General features: G+C 45.1%; 1 protein-coding gene across 2 annotated transcripts in view; it reads right to left on the bottom strand.

The window, feature by feature from the left end:
- The window catches only part of sing (MARVEL domain-containing protein sing), a 98,926-nt gene extending 81,426 nt beyond the window's left edge, over positions 1-17,500 (bottom strand). Inside the window, exon 1 of one of the 2 annotated variants that reach the window (XM_053775233.2) lies at positions 17,382-17,500. The gene's annotated coding sequence lies outside the window, so the exon portion shown is untranslated. Of the gene's footprint in view, positions 1-17,374 lie in introns of both variants that reach the window. The other variant, XM_053775239.2, reaches the window with a different exon arrangement.
- Positions 17,501-18,206: the final 706 nt, after the last annotated feature.

The following is an 18,206-nucleotide window of genomic DNA, read 5'->3' as shown; positions in this document are numbered from 1 at the left end:
TACCATCCCAATACAAACTACAATCCATACTCACAGCTTCCACCCAACACCCAGCTGTAGAATCCCACAGCACATTACCAGGTCTCCCACCCTCACAGGCCCCCCAAGCCAGAGTGTTGGAGAGGAAACTGAAGATATGGTACACAAACGCTGATGAAATAACAAATAAGTGGGAGGAGTGGCACAAAAGAGTCAGAGGCATCACCGGACATCATAGCTCTCACAGAAACCAAGCTTACAGGTATGATAACAGATGCCATCTTTCCAATGGGATACTAGATAAAAAATCGATGGAATTTTGATGAGGTGGAGAGAGGAGACAGCGGAGAAGCAAGCGATTACATAGCAAGAACACTTCACTCTGGAGGTCCCAAGGTGGTAATTGCAGTGATGTATAACCCACCAAAGAACAGCAGGAGGCTAAGGCAAAAGTATGATGAGAGCAATAGAGCGATGGTTGACGCATTGGCTGCAGTGGCCAGAAGAGCTCATGCATGCAGGGCAAAGCTCCTGATCATGGGTGACTTTACCCACAAGGAAATTGATTGGGAGAACTTGGAGCCACATGGGGCCCAAGATACATGAAGAGTTAAGATGATGGAGGTGGTGCTGGAAAACTTCATGTACCAACACGTAAGGGACACTACAAGAGAGAGGAGAGGATGAACCAGCAAGACTGGACCTAGTATTCACCTTGAGTAGTGCAGATATTGAGGACATCACATATGAAAGGCCCCTTGGGGACAACAAACATGTGGTTTTAAACTTCGAATACACAGTAGAGCTACAAGTGGAGGGGGAAGCAGGAAGGCCAGGGTGAATGAAGCCAAACTACAAGAAAGGGGACTACATGGGAAGGAGGAACTTCCTGAACGGGGTTCAGTGGGACAGAGAACTGGCAGGGAAGCCAGTTAATGAGATGATGGAATATGTAACAACAATGTGCAAGGAGGCTGAGGAGAGGTTTGTACCCAAGGGTAACAGGAATAATGAAAAAGCCAGGATGAGCCCATGGTTCACCCAAAGGTGCAGGGAGGCAAAAACCAAGTGTGCTAGGGAATGGAAGAAGTATAGAAGGCAAAGGACCCAGGAGAATAAGGAGAGCACTCATAGAGCCAGAAATGAATATGCACAGATAAGAATGGAGGCCCAACGACAATATGAAAACGACATAACAGCGAAAGCCAAATATTACCTAAAGCTGTTATACAGCCACATCAGGAGGAAAACAACAGTTAAGGACCAGGTAATCATTCTAAGGAAGGAGGAGAGACAACAAGAAATGACCGTGAAGTATGTGAGGAACTCGACAAGAAATTCAAAGAAGTGTTCACAGAGGAGACAGAAGGGACTCCAGAAAGACGAAGATTTGGGGTACATCACCAAGTGCTGGACACAGTACACACAACAGAGGAAGAAGTAAAGAGGCTTCTGAGTGAGCAAGATACCTCAAAGGCAATGGGGCCGGATAACATCTCTCCATGGGTCCTGAGAGAGAGAGCAGAGGCACTATGTGTACCCCTAACAACAATTTTCAGTACATCAAAACAGGGAGATTGCCTGAGGCATGAAAGACAGCAATGTAGTCCCAATCTTTAAAAAAGAAGACAGACATGAAGAACTAAACTACAGACCAGTGTCACTGACATGTATAGTATGCAAAGTCAGGGAGAAAATTAACAGAAGAGTGGTGGAACACCAAGGAAAGAATGATCTCATCAACAGCAGCCAACATGATTTCAGGTTGAACATTAAAATGGTATAAAATACCGACAGGTTGTTAGGTAAGACACATATGCAACAGTTAGGAACAATGCTCTTCTCCAGACTGAGGGACTGACCACCTCAAAACTTTAAGGGTGATGGACTGATTACATCGTCTTCAAGTCTCTTCTGCTTCTATCAACTTTTCTGTACTCGACTGAAGAAGCCTACTGTGTAGGCGAAACGTTTCATAATAAAGATATCTAACTGTTGCATATGTGTCTTACCTAACAACATGATTTCAGGGATGGGAAATCGTGTATCACAAACCTATTGGAGTTCTATGACATGGTGACACCAGTAAGACGAGAGAGGGGTGAGTGGATTGCATTTTCTTGGACTGCACGAAGGCGTTTGACACAGTTCCACACAAGAGATTAGTGCAAAAACTGGAGGACCAAGCAAGGATAACAGTGAAGGCACTACAATGGATCAGGGAATACTTGTCAGGAAGACAGCAGCGAGTCATGGTACGTGGCGAGGTGTCAGAGTGGGCGCCTGTGACCAGCGGGGTCCCACAGTGGTCAGTCCTAATAGGACCAGTGCTGTTTCTGGTATTTGTGAATGACATGACGGAAGGAATAGACTCCGAAGTGTCCCTATTTGCAGATGACGTGAAGTTGATGAGAAGAATTCATTCGATCGAAGACCAGGCAGAACTACAAAGGGATCTGAACAGGCTTCAGACCTGGTCCAGCAATTGGCTACTGGAGTTCAACCCCACCAAGTGCAAAGTCATGAAGATTGGGGAAAGGCAAAGAAGACCGCAGATGGAGTACAGTCTACGGGGCTAGAGACTACAAACTTCACTCAGTGAAAAAATCTTGGGGTGAGTATAACACCAGGCGCATCTCCTGAAGCGCACATCAACCAAATAACTGCTGCAGCATATGGGCGCCTAGCAAACCTCAGAACAGTATTCCGACATCTTAATAAGGAATCGTTCAGGTCCCTGTACACCGTGTACGTTAGGCCCATATTGGAGTATGCGGCAGCAGTTTGGAACCAACACCTAGCCAAGCACGTAAAGAAACTAGAGAAAGTGCAAAGGTTTGCAACAAGACTAGTCCCAGAGCTAAGGGGTATGTTCGACGAGGAGAGGTTAAGGGAAATCGACCTGACGACACTGGAGGACAGGAGAGATAGGGGGGACATGATAACGACATTCAAAATACTGAGAGAAATTGACAAGGTGGACAAAGACAGGATGTTCCAGAGATGGGACACAGCAACAAGGGGACACAGTTGAAAGTTGAAGACACAGATGAATCACAGGGATGTTAGTAAGAATTTCTTCAGTCACAGAGTAGTCAGGAAGTGGAATAGTTTGGGAAGCGATGTAGTGGAGGCAGGATCCACACATAGCTTTAAGAAGAGGTATGATAAAGCTCACGGTTCAGGGAGAGTAACCTAGTAGCGACCAGTGAAGAGGCGGGGCCAGGAGCTAGGACTCGACCCCTGCAATCTCAACTAGGTGAGTACACACACACACACACAAACCTCGCTCAAGGAGAAAGATCTTGGGGTGACCATAACACCTAGCATGTCTCCGGAGGCACACATCAACCAGATAACTGCTGCAGCATACGGACGCCTGGCAAACCTGAGAATAGCGTTCCGATACCTCAGTAAGGAATCGTTCAAGACACTGTACACTGTGTACGTCAGGCCCATTCTGGAGTATGCAGCACCAGTTTGGAACCCACACCTGGTCAAACACGTCAAGAAATTAGAGAAATTGCAAAGGTTTGGAACAAGACTAGTTCCGGAGCTCAGGGGTATGTCCTACGAAGAAAGGTTGAGGGAAATCGGACTGACGACATTGGAGGACAGGCGGGTCTGGGGAGACATGATAACGACATACAAAATACTGCGTGGAATAGATAAGGTAGACAGAGACAGGTTGTTCCAGAGAGGGGACACAGAAACAAGGGGTCACAATTGTAAGCTGAAGACTCAGACGAGTCAGAGGGATGTTAGGAAGTATTTCTTCAGTCATACAGTCGTCACGAAGTGGAATAGTCTAACAAGTGATTTAGAGGCAGGAACCATACATAGCTTTAAGACGAGGTATGACAAAGCTCTGGAAGCAGAGAGAGAACCTAGTAGCGATCAGTTAAGAGGTGGGGCCAGAAGCTGAGTCTCGACCACTGCAACCACAATTAGGCGAGTACACACACACACACACACACACACACACACACACAGACACAGGAGCTAGTGACCACGTGGTTCTGTACTTTGAATACATAGATTTACAAGTGGAGAGGGTAACAGGAGTTGAATAGGAAATGCCAAACTGTAAACGGGGGGGGGGGGGGGACTACATAGGTTTGAGGAGCTTTCTGCAAGAGGTTCAATGGGACAGAGAACTGGTAGGAAAATCGGTAAATGAAATGATGGAATACGTAACAACAAAATGCAAGGAGGCAGAGGAAAGGTTTGTTCCCAATGGCAACAGAAATAATGGGAAGACCAGAACAAGCCCCTGGTTTACCCGACGATGTAAGGAGGCAAAAACCAAGTGCAATAGAGAATGGAAAAAGTAGAGAAGGCGAAGAACACACGAAAATAAGGAGATTAGTCGAAGAGCCAGGAACGAGTATGAACAGGTAAGGAGGGAGGCCCAGCTACAGTATAAAAATAACATAGCATCGAAAGTCAAGTCTGACCCGAAACTGCTGTACAACCACATCAGGAAGAAGACAACAGTCAAAGACCAGGCGATCAGGCTGATGAAAGAAAGTGGGGAACTCACAAGTAACGATCACGAGGTATGCAAGGAGTTCAACATGAGATTTAAGGAAGTATTTACAGTAGAGACAGGAATGGCTCTGAGAAGATAGCACAGAGGGGAACACCAACAGGGAATATACCAACAGGTGCTGGATGACATACAAACAATGGAGGAGGAGATGCAGAAGTTGCTAAGTGACATCGATACGTCAAAGGCGAGGGGTCCGGACATCCCCCCGTGGGTCCTTAGAGAAGGAGCAGAGGCACTGTGCATGCCACTAACCACAATCTTCAATACATCCCTTGAAACTGGGCAACTACCTGAGGTATGGAAGACGGCAAATGTAGTCCCCATTTTTAAGAAAGGAGACAGAAACGAGGCACTAAACTACAGGCCAGTGTCTCTGACGTGTATAGTATGTAAAGTCATGGAGAAAATTATCAGGAGGAGAGTGGTGGAGCACCTGGAACGAAACAAGATTATAAACAACAATCAGCACAGATTCATGGAAGACAAATCCTGTGTCACAAACCTTCTGGAGTTTTATGACAAGGTAACAGAAGTAAGACATGAGAGAGAGGGGTGGGTGGATTGCATTTTCCTGGACTGAAGGAAGGCCTTCGACACAGCTCCTCACAGGAGATTAGTGCAGAAGCTGGAGGATCAGGCGTGTATAACAGGAAGGGCTCTGCAATGGATCAGAGAATACCTGAAAGGGAGGCAACAATGAGTCTTGGTACGTGATGAGGTATCATAGTGGGCGCCTGTGACGAGCGGGGTCCCACAGGGGTCAGTCCTAGGACCAGTGCTATTTTTGATATATGTAAATGACATGATGGAAGGAATAGACTCTGAAGTGTCCCTGTTCGCAGATGATGTGAAGGGGAATGTCCTACGAAGAAAGGTTGAATAAAATCAGACTGACGACACTGGAGGACAGGAGGGTCAGGGGAGACCTGATAACAGAAACAAGGGGTCACAATTGGAAGCTGAAGACTCAGACGAGTCACAGGGATGTTAGGAAGTACTTCCTCGGTCACAGAGTCGTCAGGAAATGGAATTGCCTAGCAAGTGATGTAGTGGAGGCAGGAACCATACATAGCTTTAAGACGAGGTATGATATAGCTCAGAAGAAGAGAGGACCTAGTAGCGATCAGTGAAGGGCCGGGGCCAGGAGCCGAATCTCGACCCCTGCAACCACAATTAGGCGAGTACAATTGAGTACACACACACACACAGAGGAGATAGGGGGGATATGATAACGACATATAAAATACCGTGAGGTATAGACAAGGTGGACAGAGTCAGGATGTTTCAGAGATGGGACACAGCAACAAGGGGACACAGTTGTTAGTTGAAGACTCATATGAATCACAGGGATGTTAGGAAGTATTTCTTCAGCCACAGAGTTGTCGGAAAATGGAACAGCCTGGGTAGTAATGTAGTGGAGGCAGGACCCATATATAGTTTTAATTATAATAAAAAAGAATATATAGCTTTAAGAAGAAGTATGATAAAGCTCACGGAGCAGGAAGAGTGATTGAGTAGCGGCCAGTTGAAGAGGCGGGGCCAGGAGCTGTGACTCGACCCCTGCAACCACAACTAGGTGAGTACACACACACACACCTTTGCAAAATTGTACCAATTTATTCGAATGTTTCATGTGTTTAGTTTATTATTTATCTTAACTAAGCACTAATCCCACAAGGGTCTATATTTTCATAAGCTCGTGAAGACCACACAGTGGTCGAGGAATGGACGTAATCACATTTAATTCAAGAACGGATAGGGTAGCTCCAGTTCCTTGGATGAGGAGCCCATCATTAGCCTCAAGATAACCCCCCCCCTCCGTTAAAACCCCTTTCAGATTTATTGAACGATATTCTAGACACTAACGTCCCTAAGTAAAGAGTATTTTATTCACTAGAACCCCATTTCCCCCCTCTCTCAGTTCCTTCCACACAATTTTCCTTGTCTTCTTCCTTGAGTACAGTTGTCGGCGCCAGAGGAAATTATTTTCATATTTATGACAAGTGATGGCAGCTACCCTCCTGGATACTGCCGTGTATCAGAGCGACGCTGCTGATAGTAATCTCAAGGACCCCTCGCTGGTCAACACTGCTAGTTCATTCAGTGATATTGAGGTCCCCGGTGAGTTCCCAGCGGAGGCGCGGTAGTGATTCTTTTTCCAGAATTGGTGGCCAGGCACCGCTCTAAATGGTCTTATCAAGATAGTGACTCAATAAAACTCTGCTTAAAGCGATACGTAGTCTATAAATGAAGGTTTATACATTCTTTCTAAAATACTTGGCGACAACTGTTGCTTCTCTTTCTTGTCAAATTGAGTGTCTTTTCTTCATTACTTCAGACAACAATAAACAACAGACACAGGTGTCGAACTAGCTTTTATTGTAACAACGGTTCGTTCTATAAAATTCTACAGAGTTCAGAGTTGCCACTATAATAGCAAGGTCTGCACCTGAGTCTTTTCTTCATTTGCCAGAGTTGACTGGTTAATAAAGTCGATTGGCCGATCTGGTGATCTAACTAATGACTCCGAAGATCTGAGAGACTGAGAACAAATGAATTGTGGACCTGAATGACTGTTTACAAGAACATGAATCAGCACTTTGCTTGGTTGTTGTGGAAGTGCCTCTTATTGAGGTTCATTGCGGTAGTTGGTTATTATTTCTCGTGTTTTTTTGTTGCTGTGGTCGATTGTCGTGGTGGTGGTGGTGATAGTACCGTAGTAATAATTAGTTGTTTTTGAGTTGTAATGAGTACGGCGTTAATTAATCTGTGGTGTTGCCCTTGGCGAAATAAGGTTGTTATTTGTGTATATAGGAGCTGCATAAATGTAGCCCATAAGAAACATGAAAGACGTGATGCCCAAGTTGTCGCCAGCAACTGCAAGAACAGTGGCAGGGTTTGTCCAGCCCTTGCTTACCTATTTTAGTATTTTTTTTCAGTACTTTTTCAGACTCCTCACACAGAGGTAGTTTTTTTTTTCATATTTTATTTAAAACTCGTGTACAAAATAAATGGGTACATAAATTAATATGTAACAAGATACAGGCAGTGTGCAATAATCAACTGTGACCATACAATAAGTGTCAGGGGCCCGAGACTGTTCAACTGCCTCCCAGCATACATAAGGGGGATTACCAACAGACCCCTTGCAGTCTTCAAGCTGGCACTGGACAAGCACCTAAAGTCGGTTCCTGACCAGCCTGGCTGTGGCTCGTACGTTGGTTTGCGTGCAGCCAGCAGCAATAGCCTGGTTGATCAGGCTCTGATCCACCAGGAGGCCTGGTCACAGACCGGGCCGCGGGGGCGTTGACCCCCGGAACTCTCTCCAGGTAAACACAAACTACTGAAAGAAGCACATATATAATGACATCAAAACTGACTTCACTCAAATCGAACACTGCTTCTACGTACTGTGCTTCACATGAACACTGCTTCTACGTACTGTGCTTCACATGAACACTGCTTCTACGTACTGTGCTTCACATGAACACTGCTTCTACGTACTGTGCTTCACATAAACACTGCTTCTACGTACTGTGCTTCACATAAACACTGCTTCTACGTACTGTGCTTCACATGAACACTGCTTCTACGTACTGTGCTTCGCATGAACACTGCTTCTACGTACTGAGCTTCACATGAACACTGCTTCTACATACTGTGCTTCACATGAACACTGCTTCTACGTACTGTGCTTCACATGAACACTGCTTCTACGTACTGTGCTTCACATGAACACTGCTACGTACTGTGCTTCACATGAACACTGCTTCTACGTACTGTGCTTCACATGAACACTGCTTCTACGTACTGTGCTTCACATGAACACTGCTTCTACGTACTGTGCTTCACATGAACACTGCTTCTACGTACTGTGCTTCACATGAACACTGCTTCTACGTACTGTGCTTCACATGAACACTGCTGCTACGTACTGTGCTTCACATGAACACTGCTACGTACTGTGTTTCACATGAACACTGCTTCTACGTACTGTGCTTCACATGAACACTGCTTCTACGTACTGTGCTTCACATGAACACTGCTTCTACGTACTGTGTTTCACATGAACACTGCTTCTACGTACTGTGCTTCACATGAACACTGCTTCTACGTACTGTGTTTCACATGAACACTGCTTCTACGTACTGTGCTTCACATGAACACTGCTTCTACGTACTGTGCTTCACATGAACACTGCTTCTACGTACTGTGCTTCACATGAACACTGCTTCTACGTACTGTGTTTCACATGAACACTGCTTCTACGTACTGTGCATCACATGAACACTGCTTCTACGAACTGTGCTTCACATGAACACTGCTTCTACGTACTGTGTTTCACATGAACACTGCTTCTACGTACTGTGCTTCACATGAACACTGCTTCTACGTACTGTGCTTCACATGAACACTGCTTCTACGTACTGTGCTTCACATGAACACTGCTTCTACGTACTGTGCTTCACATGAACACTGCTTCTACGTACTGTGTTTCACATGAACACTGCTTCTACGTACTGTGCTTCACATGAACACTGCTTCTACGTACTGTGCTTCACATGAACACTGCTTCTACGTACTGTGCTTCACATGAACACTGCTTCTACGTACTGTGCTTCACATGAACACTGCTTCTACGTACTGTGCTTCACATGAACACTGCTTCTACGTACTGTGCTTCACATGAACACTGCTTCTACGTACTGTGCTTCACATGAACACTGCTTCTACGTACTGTGCTTCACATGAACACTGCTTCTACGTACTGTGCTTCACACGAACACTCCTACGTACTGTGCTTCACATGAACACTGCTTCTACGTACTGTGCTTCATATGAACACTGCTTCTACGTACTGTGCTTCACACGAACACTCCTTCTACGTACTGTGCTTCACATAAACACTGCTTCTACGTACTGTGCTTCACATGAACACTGCTTCTACGTACTGTGCTTCACATGAACACTGCTTCTACGTACTGTGCTTCACATGAACACTGCTTCTACGTACTGTGCTTCACATGAACACTGCTTCTACGTACTGTGCTTCACATGAACACTGCTTCTACGTACTGTGCTTCACATGAACACTGCTTCTACGTACTGTGCTTCACATGAACACTGCTTCTACGTACTGTGCTTCACATGAACACTGCTTCTACGTACTGTGCTTCACATGAACACTGCTTCTACGTACTGTGCTTCACATGAACACTGCTTCTACGTACTGTGTTTCACATGAACACTGCTTCTACGTACTGTGCTTCACATGAACACTGCTTCTACGTACTGTGCTTCACATGAACACTGCTTCTACGTACTGTGCTTCACATGAACACTGCTTCTACGTACTGTGCTTCACATGAACACTGCTTCTACGTACTGTGCTTCACATGAACACTGCTTCTACGTACTGTGCTTCACATGAACACTGCTTCTACGTACTGTGCTTCACATGAACACTGCTTCTACGTACTGTGCTTCACATGAACAGATGGTCGTATAAAAAACGATAGATACCTACTCAGTAAAGCTTACACTCCCCCCCCCCCCGTGAAAATATTCCACTTTCACATTAGTATACACAGTGACAAAGCTCTTATACATTTATAAGAACATTAGAAACTTCAGTGACAAAATATATAAATACAATCCAGCCAGGAAACGGCTGACACTATAAATACAAGTAATGTCTGAACATGATGGCTCTACTCCTACCATAGAACACAATCCACACCCGAACCTTCATATACCCTATGGTAATAATCAATATCGTTCATGGTGGTGGAGTTAATACACTACCACTGACGCTTCACCCCCCCCCACACATGCCCAGTAACTGTGTCTGCTGTCACCACTCATAACCACCAAAACAGTCATTTATGTTAATTAGCGTCTCATAATATATATCCTAATAACACGCTATGTACATAAACCTACCAAAATAAATAAATTTACACATTGTTCCCTCCTGCAGACAGATTATTTACACTGCCGGAGATAATCTGTACATCACATCCTACAGAGAATGGACAACATTAGACATCTAAAATAATTGTGACCATGTGTTTCGCATGACCTGCTAGTGCAGAGATTGCTTACACTCCTACCTACCCCCCCAAGTGAAAACTGTCCAGTTTCACCTGGCTATACACAATATCAAAAACTCGTTCACTTAATCATATATAATGAACTTGTGAAAAACATCTGTAACAATATATAAGCAAGAACAACCCAGGCAATATCTTACATTATATATACAATACCTAAACGTACCACTACTTAAAAATAGGTATGAATGCCTCATTATTATGACAAGTTACATTGTTCGTTTTAAATTATGCACAACTACATATATAGGTAGACACGTATGGCTACAGGTAACAAAAATCTTTACTAGCAAGACTCCAGTCCAATCGTAATGGCGCTATTCCTCCCAAACCACACCATCCACACCCTACCTCTAAATACCCTATGATACAAAGATGTTTATATACTAACATGCTTACGTACATCCTTACAATACATTAAGGATAACCTTAAGTAAATATATAATCATCGGTGTTCACAATAACACCATGACACATTACATTGAATATAAAAAAATAACATAAGTGTGTTAGATAAGGTTATAACACAATATCACCTCAACCAGGTGACAATAACTGCCAGTGATAATATGTCTTACACTTCAGAAAAAGTGCGTTATTTCAACAACTCTCACTCCCAACAAATCACACACATCCTTAGCAACTGTCAACCACAAGGAGGCGACCCCGTTTCATACCCTTGACATCCCTTCCCACAGTAGCATACACCATCCCTATCCTACCCCTCCTTCCTGATTTACAAGTCTAATAAAACCCCTAACGTAAGTTTTATGTATCCCACTGGAAAATCTCTTTCCCACCTCCGCCCATAAATATCCCTGTTTCGACACAACGTTTTATAAAACGTAACCTCAAATACCCGCTGCTTCACCTCGCTAACCCCTTGCCCCAGCATTCCTCACGATATGTATATATAATCTACCATAATGTACCCCACAGCCCTAATACTCTCATCCATAGCCCCCACGTCAAGACTTAATGCCCGCAGAACAGAAATGCCTTTACCCCCTATCCTGTGCAGCACCCTGCACAACCAACCCCTGATGCTCCCCAGCCCCTCACAAAAATACACCATGTGGAACGTCGAATCCTCCCCTCCACATATTCCACAGACCCCCCCCTCAACCACCCGTCTATCCCATAAAACCACATCCGACGGTAAAATCCCATGCAAAAAAAAAACGATACATCACGTCACGCCCACGGGGTTGTAACCTCAACCTACTGAACCTACCCCATATACTTCCCCAGTCATACATGGGAAAAATCCCCTCCACCGGTGCCACTACCCTCCCCACTAACATCTTACACAGCCTACATATTTTTACCTTCCCCAGATCCCGAGCCAACACCAGAGCCCTCAAAACAGTTTCACACTCACGCAACTCTACCCCAGTATACATATGTTTCACTCTACCGTGTGAATGACAAAACCCACCCCCCACCCAAGCCTTTCCTCATCACCTCCCTCTTAATGAAAATACATTTGACCCTCCGCTTTAAATCCATCAAACCCAACCCCCCCCTGACGCACAGGTAACATTACTACATCCCTTTTAAGCCAATCACAGCCCAAACCCCACAAGAATTTAAAAACCCTTCTAAGTATGTTCGCAATTGCTGTCCCAGTTAAAGGGAACACGGCTGCCACGTGCCAAACCTTACTATACAATAAGACGTTAATAACAATGGCACGTTGCACAAGGGTCAAATGATAAGGCCGCAATGCTCCCAAGCGACCCAGAATCCTGTCTACCAACCTAACCGAGTTTTCCACACGTGCAACATCCAGATCATCTGCATAGATAAGACCACAAATTTTTAACAAAGCCACCCACCTCGTCACAACTGCACTACCCCACTCAACCCTCCCCACCCAAGATCCTAACCCTATGACCATGGACTTCTCTGAATTCACTCTCATACCAGTTGCACCTGCGAACATGTTGACGACCCCATCTAAGGCGCCCATTGACATCCCCTCCCTAACCAGAACAGTAGTATCATCTACATAACCTATTAGAATTGGCCAAACCCTCCTAACTCCACTCCCTTCTCCCTCACTAATGCCCATTTGCTGCTCTACCATTCTATAACAGGGGCCCTGTATGCACGCAAACAAAAGCTGTGACATAGGACACCCCTGTCGAAGTCCCCTACTCATTACAGTCCTCCCCCCGAATCTTCCATTAATTTGTACCCTCGCCGTTGCCCCACGATAACGCATCTACCCATCCCACATTTTCTTCCCCAAAACCCTGCCCCCTAAGGATAGCCCTCAATGCTTCTTGCTCCACTCTGTCATATGCTCCTTGCCAGTCTAGTGCAACCAAGCTCCCCCTTCCCCCCCTTTTTCTTCCACGAAATCCCGTAGTAACCCATGCCCCTCCACCATAGACCTCACTGGCAATCCAAGCTAAGTTTTCGATACGACTTGCCCTACTACGCACTTAAACCTATTTCCTAAAATCTTAGCAAACAACTTATAATCCGCGCATAACAACGATATTGCCCGGTAGTCCCTAAGCGTATGCTGCCCCTTACTCTTCGGTACCAAGACTACTACAGCCGTTGCCTGCTTTTCGCCCAACTTGCCCCTCTCCTTCATCAAATTTAATAACCTTACCATAAACCCCCTCATTAGCTCCCAGTGCTGTTTATAAAACTCTGCAGGTAGCCCATTGATTCCCGTCGCTTTGCCCTTTCGCATTTCACTTAAAGCCCACCATATTTCCTCCTCAGTTATTTCCCCACCCAGTGCTTCCCTATTACTGCTTCCCTATCACTGCTTCCCAACCGACATATCACACTCCCACACACCTGTTCTAAATCCCCAGCTCCTACCCCTTCCCCTTGCCAATACTGCTCATACCACTTATTAGCAAATGCCCCCATCCCATCTGTAGTTTGTATAACCTGACCCACCCTATTCCCACCCACCGACTCATGAACCTCCAACCATGGAATAGCCGTTGCCTGCTGTCGTTGTTTTTGCCTACGCAATACACACGACGACATTACCCTCACCGCTTGGAACCTCTTGTCCTGAATTTTGCGCAACCTCCCCTTAATTACCATAATGTCGTCCATAGGATAAGTACCCGCCACCGCCCCCTTACATAACAACCCCTTAACCTGTCCTCCAAATAGTTAATGAGCCCATATTTTAAAGAAGTGATTCGTTTCCCTTCCCGCACATAATAATGACGAATCCGTTCCTTAGCCACACCATCCCACAACGTCACCACATTCTCCATCCCTTTTACCTCCTCACTTAACCCCTCCCACAGTGCTATAAAACCCTCCAACCCCTCCTCATCTTCTAACACACTCGTATTTAACTTCCAGTATCCCCTAGAGATACTAGCTAGTGACTCCCACTCCACCTCTGCCACTACCACCAGATGAACTGAAAAAGCTACTTCTATTGTACGGACAAACTTTGACAAAACTCCGTGAGATATGTACAACCTATTTAACCTAGCCACATAACCCCTCCTTACGAAAGTATGCTCTACCTCCCACGCCCCCCCCTACCTACCACATCCCTCAACTGAACATCCACCAAGAGATTTCGTAAGGCTGCCGACATGTGCCCCGCCCCTTGTGGTTCCACATCAGCCCTCCTAATAACACAATTCCAGTCCACACAAACGATGGCCACAGCAGGTAAACCACGTAAGGAGAAAACTAGGTCATCACATACAAAATCCCTCTTTACTTTCACATAGTTTTCCGCTGGCACATACACACTTACAAAGGTTACCCTCTGCCCCATCCACCACCCATCCACAAACAACACCCTCCCCCCCTCACTTCGTATCAACACAAACGGGTTCGCCTCCTTTATCAATAAACCCACACCACCTTTCAAAAGTGCAGATGGCAGAGTCATACCCTAAACTCTGCCACCTCTAGCATTCTTCCCTCCCTGAAATTGTGTTCCTGTAGAAACACTACGTCCACTCTATATTTACACAGAAACATACGAAAACATTCCCTCTTCACTCTGTTACACAGTCCATTCACATTCACAGTCATACACCTAAGGCCTTCTTAAAATTTCCAACCCTTCCTCCTATCCTCCTTCCCAGAGCCTCCTGCCCCAGGGCCAACACATGATTTCACACCATCCACCCCGTCCCCCTTCTTGCGATGCCTCTTATCCTGGCTACCTCGAGAATATTCGTCCTTCCTCCCAGACCTCTGCGCCGGCGTCAGGACGTCATCCGAGTCTGATGCCGCCGCACTCTTCCTCGTGACGCCCTCAACCGCCATGCTGTCTTCCGAGGATTCCTCACAATGAACCTCAACCTCCACCGTTTCATGTTGCACAGAACACAGCGACACCTTTCTGTGCCTGCTGATCTCCTCCTTCCTTCCTATGCATGTCCCGACACTCTCTTCTTGCAACTCAGAGACGTTCTCCCCAGCGCCATCACTTCCTGCTGCACAAGCACTTCCGCCCCCGTTACCGGCAAAGTGGCCATTTCTGGCTTGACACAACTTATGGCGCGCCCATCATTCACCACAAGGGTATCTTCAACTATATCACTCCACAGACGTCCACTCCCTCGTTTGCCCATGGGGCTCTCCACGACGGCATCCACACCTGTAACTGGTGCTCCACCAGTCTGCGCCATCCCCTCCTCTGTTGCACACACGTTGCCGCCATGTGATCATACTCCCCACACAACCTGCACGTACGTCGTTGCCCAGCATAAGACACAAGAATCTGGGTTCGGAACTCCTTCATCACAACGTAAGACAGGATTGGATGCCTCAGAGTCATTTTGAGGGAGAACGGACCCTCCGGACGTCCCACGTATGCACCTGCCGCCCACTTGCCTTGGGTTGCCAGTCGCACAGTACCATACACCTCAAACACGATCCTTATGTCAGCCTCGTCTGCCTCAAAGGGGACGTTGCGCAACTTCACCCACGTCAAATGTTGAGAGACGTCTATGAGACGCACTCTTACAGCAGGAGTTGCATCTAGACTCACATCCTGGAATCTTGTCACCAACGACTCATACACAGCCGTCGAATTCAACTTAACGAAGATTCTGAAGGCCCCATTCAGGGCTACACCATATACCTCGTCGTCCTGTATTTCATACGTCTCTCTGATGATCGTCGGTAGCAACACTTGTGCCGTTGAGGGGGAAATCGCCCCACGAAGCAGCTCAATACCGACGGTATTCACCCTACGCTGTACACTCAGCGCCATGTTGTTGCTATGAGAGCTCGCCTGAAAACAGCAGAGGGGTGCAGAGCACAACCGCACTCCACCGCAGTCAGGCAGCGAATGACCAGCTTGTGTAAGTCTGAGTACTTTTTTAGACTCTTCACACAGAGGTAAGAGTGACATTTGCAATGGAAATGTAGGCTCGCCAACAAGTTCATTCAGCTATCAGTAAAATACGAAGTAAATTTGCTCTTGCTAATTTGTAACTTAGGAAATTGTCTACTGTTCGGGTGTCAAAGTAGCAATCTCACGAAGAGATTTTCGAACTGCTAGACTACAATAGGGGTTCACCAGGGGACACGTTCTTTATGTTTATCCGAGGTCTGGGGCACTGCAAGCGTGGCTGAAGAGAGAACAGTAATAGTGAAGATTGGTAACAAGTCGTCTGTACAAGAAGAATCAAATAGAACAGGAAAAGCGATAATATATAAAGTGTTCAGTGTGCATGCTCAAATTGTTACTGGCATCGATGGGGAGGTCGAGTGAGAGAGGGAGAGAGAGTACAGAAATGATCATTATCATGTCGGTCATTTAATACAGTCCAGTAAAATTCGGGTGCTGTGGATGAGGATCGGATAGAGAGATCTATACATGAGAATATGGGTGCAGATGAAAACAGATATTGCAGGTTAGTTAAAGACAATGGGCGAGAAGAGGAAAGAGAGAAAAGACAGACTATGTACCAAGTACTTAAATAGACACCTAATGCATAACAACGTATGAATGGAAAATCGAGAACGAGGAATATCAGTTCGTAGGAAAAGTACATTTTCGTTGCATGTCTCATCGAGAAAAGGGTCGTACGATTGTAAACGTACGTAGCGTTACTCGGTTACAGTTCTAGTAAACAAATGTATGTAATGTAAAACTGGTGAATCAGTATTTTGAAGCTTTCCTCGATTTACCCTTTATCTTCTGATAATTTCTTCGAATATCACCATTATTAGTTACTGTTACGCTTTTTTTTTGGCTGCGTAAGGTAAATAAAAAGTCCTGGCTTCTAAAGAGTAAACGACCTGGCAAGTCTAGGGGCATTTCAGTTATTTAACAATGAAAAAGAAACCACTCTAGGGCCAGCTTGTACCTTTACATTAAATGTGGAACGTTAATTAGTCAATATCATTATTATAAGGAAGGACACAAAAACTCACCTATACAAAAATATATATTAATAGTAACGTATATACAACCTAAAATCTACTCCACTACATCACCACACTCCGTTCATCTTCACCCAGTACTTACATTAGCTCACTAACACACTGCTACTAGTGAGTAAAACAAAATTTATAAACATTTATTAAACAGGGAGGCTCCCTTCCCCCTTCCTTTCTGCCGGTCTGTCTACCAACAGGCAAAAACACTATACGAGTACTCTCCCAAAACTTAAACAGACCTCTAGGACCTTACAGGTAAACATGAGAGCATTTCAATACAAATAAAATTACCTAGAGTATACACTAAAAAAAAAAAAAAACTCACCGCTCACCTACTCACACCACTAGGTCCTGCTCTCTCTGCTGTGCTTCACCTACTGCACTAAACACCTCACCCTCCTCTTTCCTGGCCACTGACTGACCAGGAATAATGTGCGTCCGGTTTCAGAATAATTCCGGAACAATGGAGCATTTTTATACAATATTTTTACTGCAGCAGACTGCGTAATAGCTACTAAAATTACGTCGGTATTAGACAGTTGATGGTGGCGTAGTAGTCTAGGGTGTCAAGAGTTTAGCTTGCTTGCTGCCTAGATAACTCGCGTTCAAATTCTATCTAGCAGCAGTATGCTCTTTGCTTTAATACCCCTTGTTTTCCTTGGATGCATTATATATACGGCACTGTAAGAATCCCTGTTACCCAGCACGTGAATACTTCTGACAGGTACCGAAATATTGTTACACATTGGCAGTCTGCCCAGGATATGAATTCCGTTGGGACTGGAGTCTCTAACACTGCTGATCTATTATTCCCTGAATGCGACTCACAGCAATCAGTTAACACACAGGTACTCTTGTGTTATTACTGACCCTGAGATCGAACTCGGGACCTATCTGTTGTGAGTCGAGCGTTCTCCTTACCGAGCTGACACAGTGAGTTAATATATGCTATTTTCACATGATAACATATTTAAGAGGAATTAAATAATGCAGGATTTAATTCCAATATTATTTTCAAGAGTAATACTACGCTAACAATCTGTTAACAAGATAAATAGTTCAAAGCCTTACGAACATTCATCATTACTTTCATTAATTATTGATGATGTTTAATTAACGTATATTGTTTGTCCCGCCCACTCTACACATTTGACAAA

Source organism: Cherax quadricarinatus, chromosome 1 (genome assembly GCF_038502225.1).
Source record: "Cherax quadricarinatus isolate ZL_2023a chromosome 1, ASM3850222v1, whole genome shotgun sequence".
In the NCBI taxonomy this organism is placed as follows: Eukaryota; Metazoa; Arthropoda; class Malacostraca; order Decapoda; family Parastacidae; genus Cherax; species Cherax quadricarinatus.
This window is presented reverse-complemented; position numbering and strand designations above follow the sequence as displayed.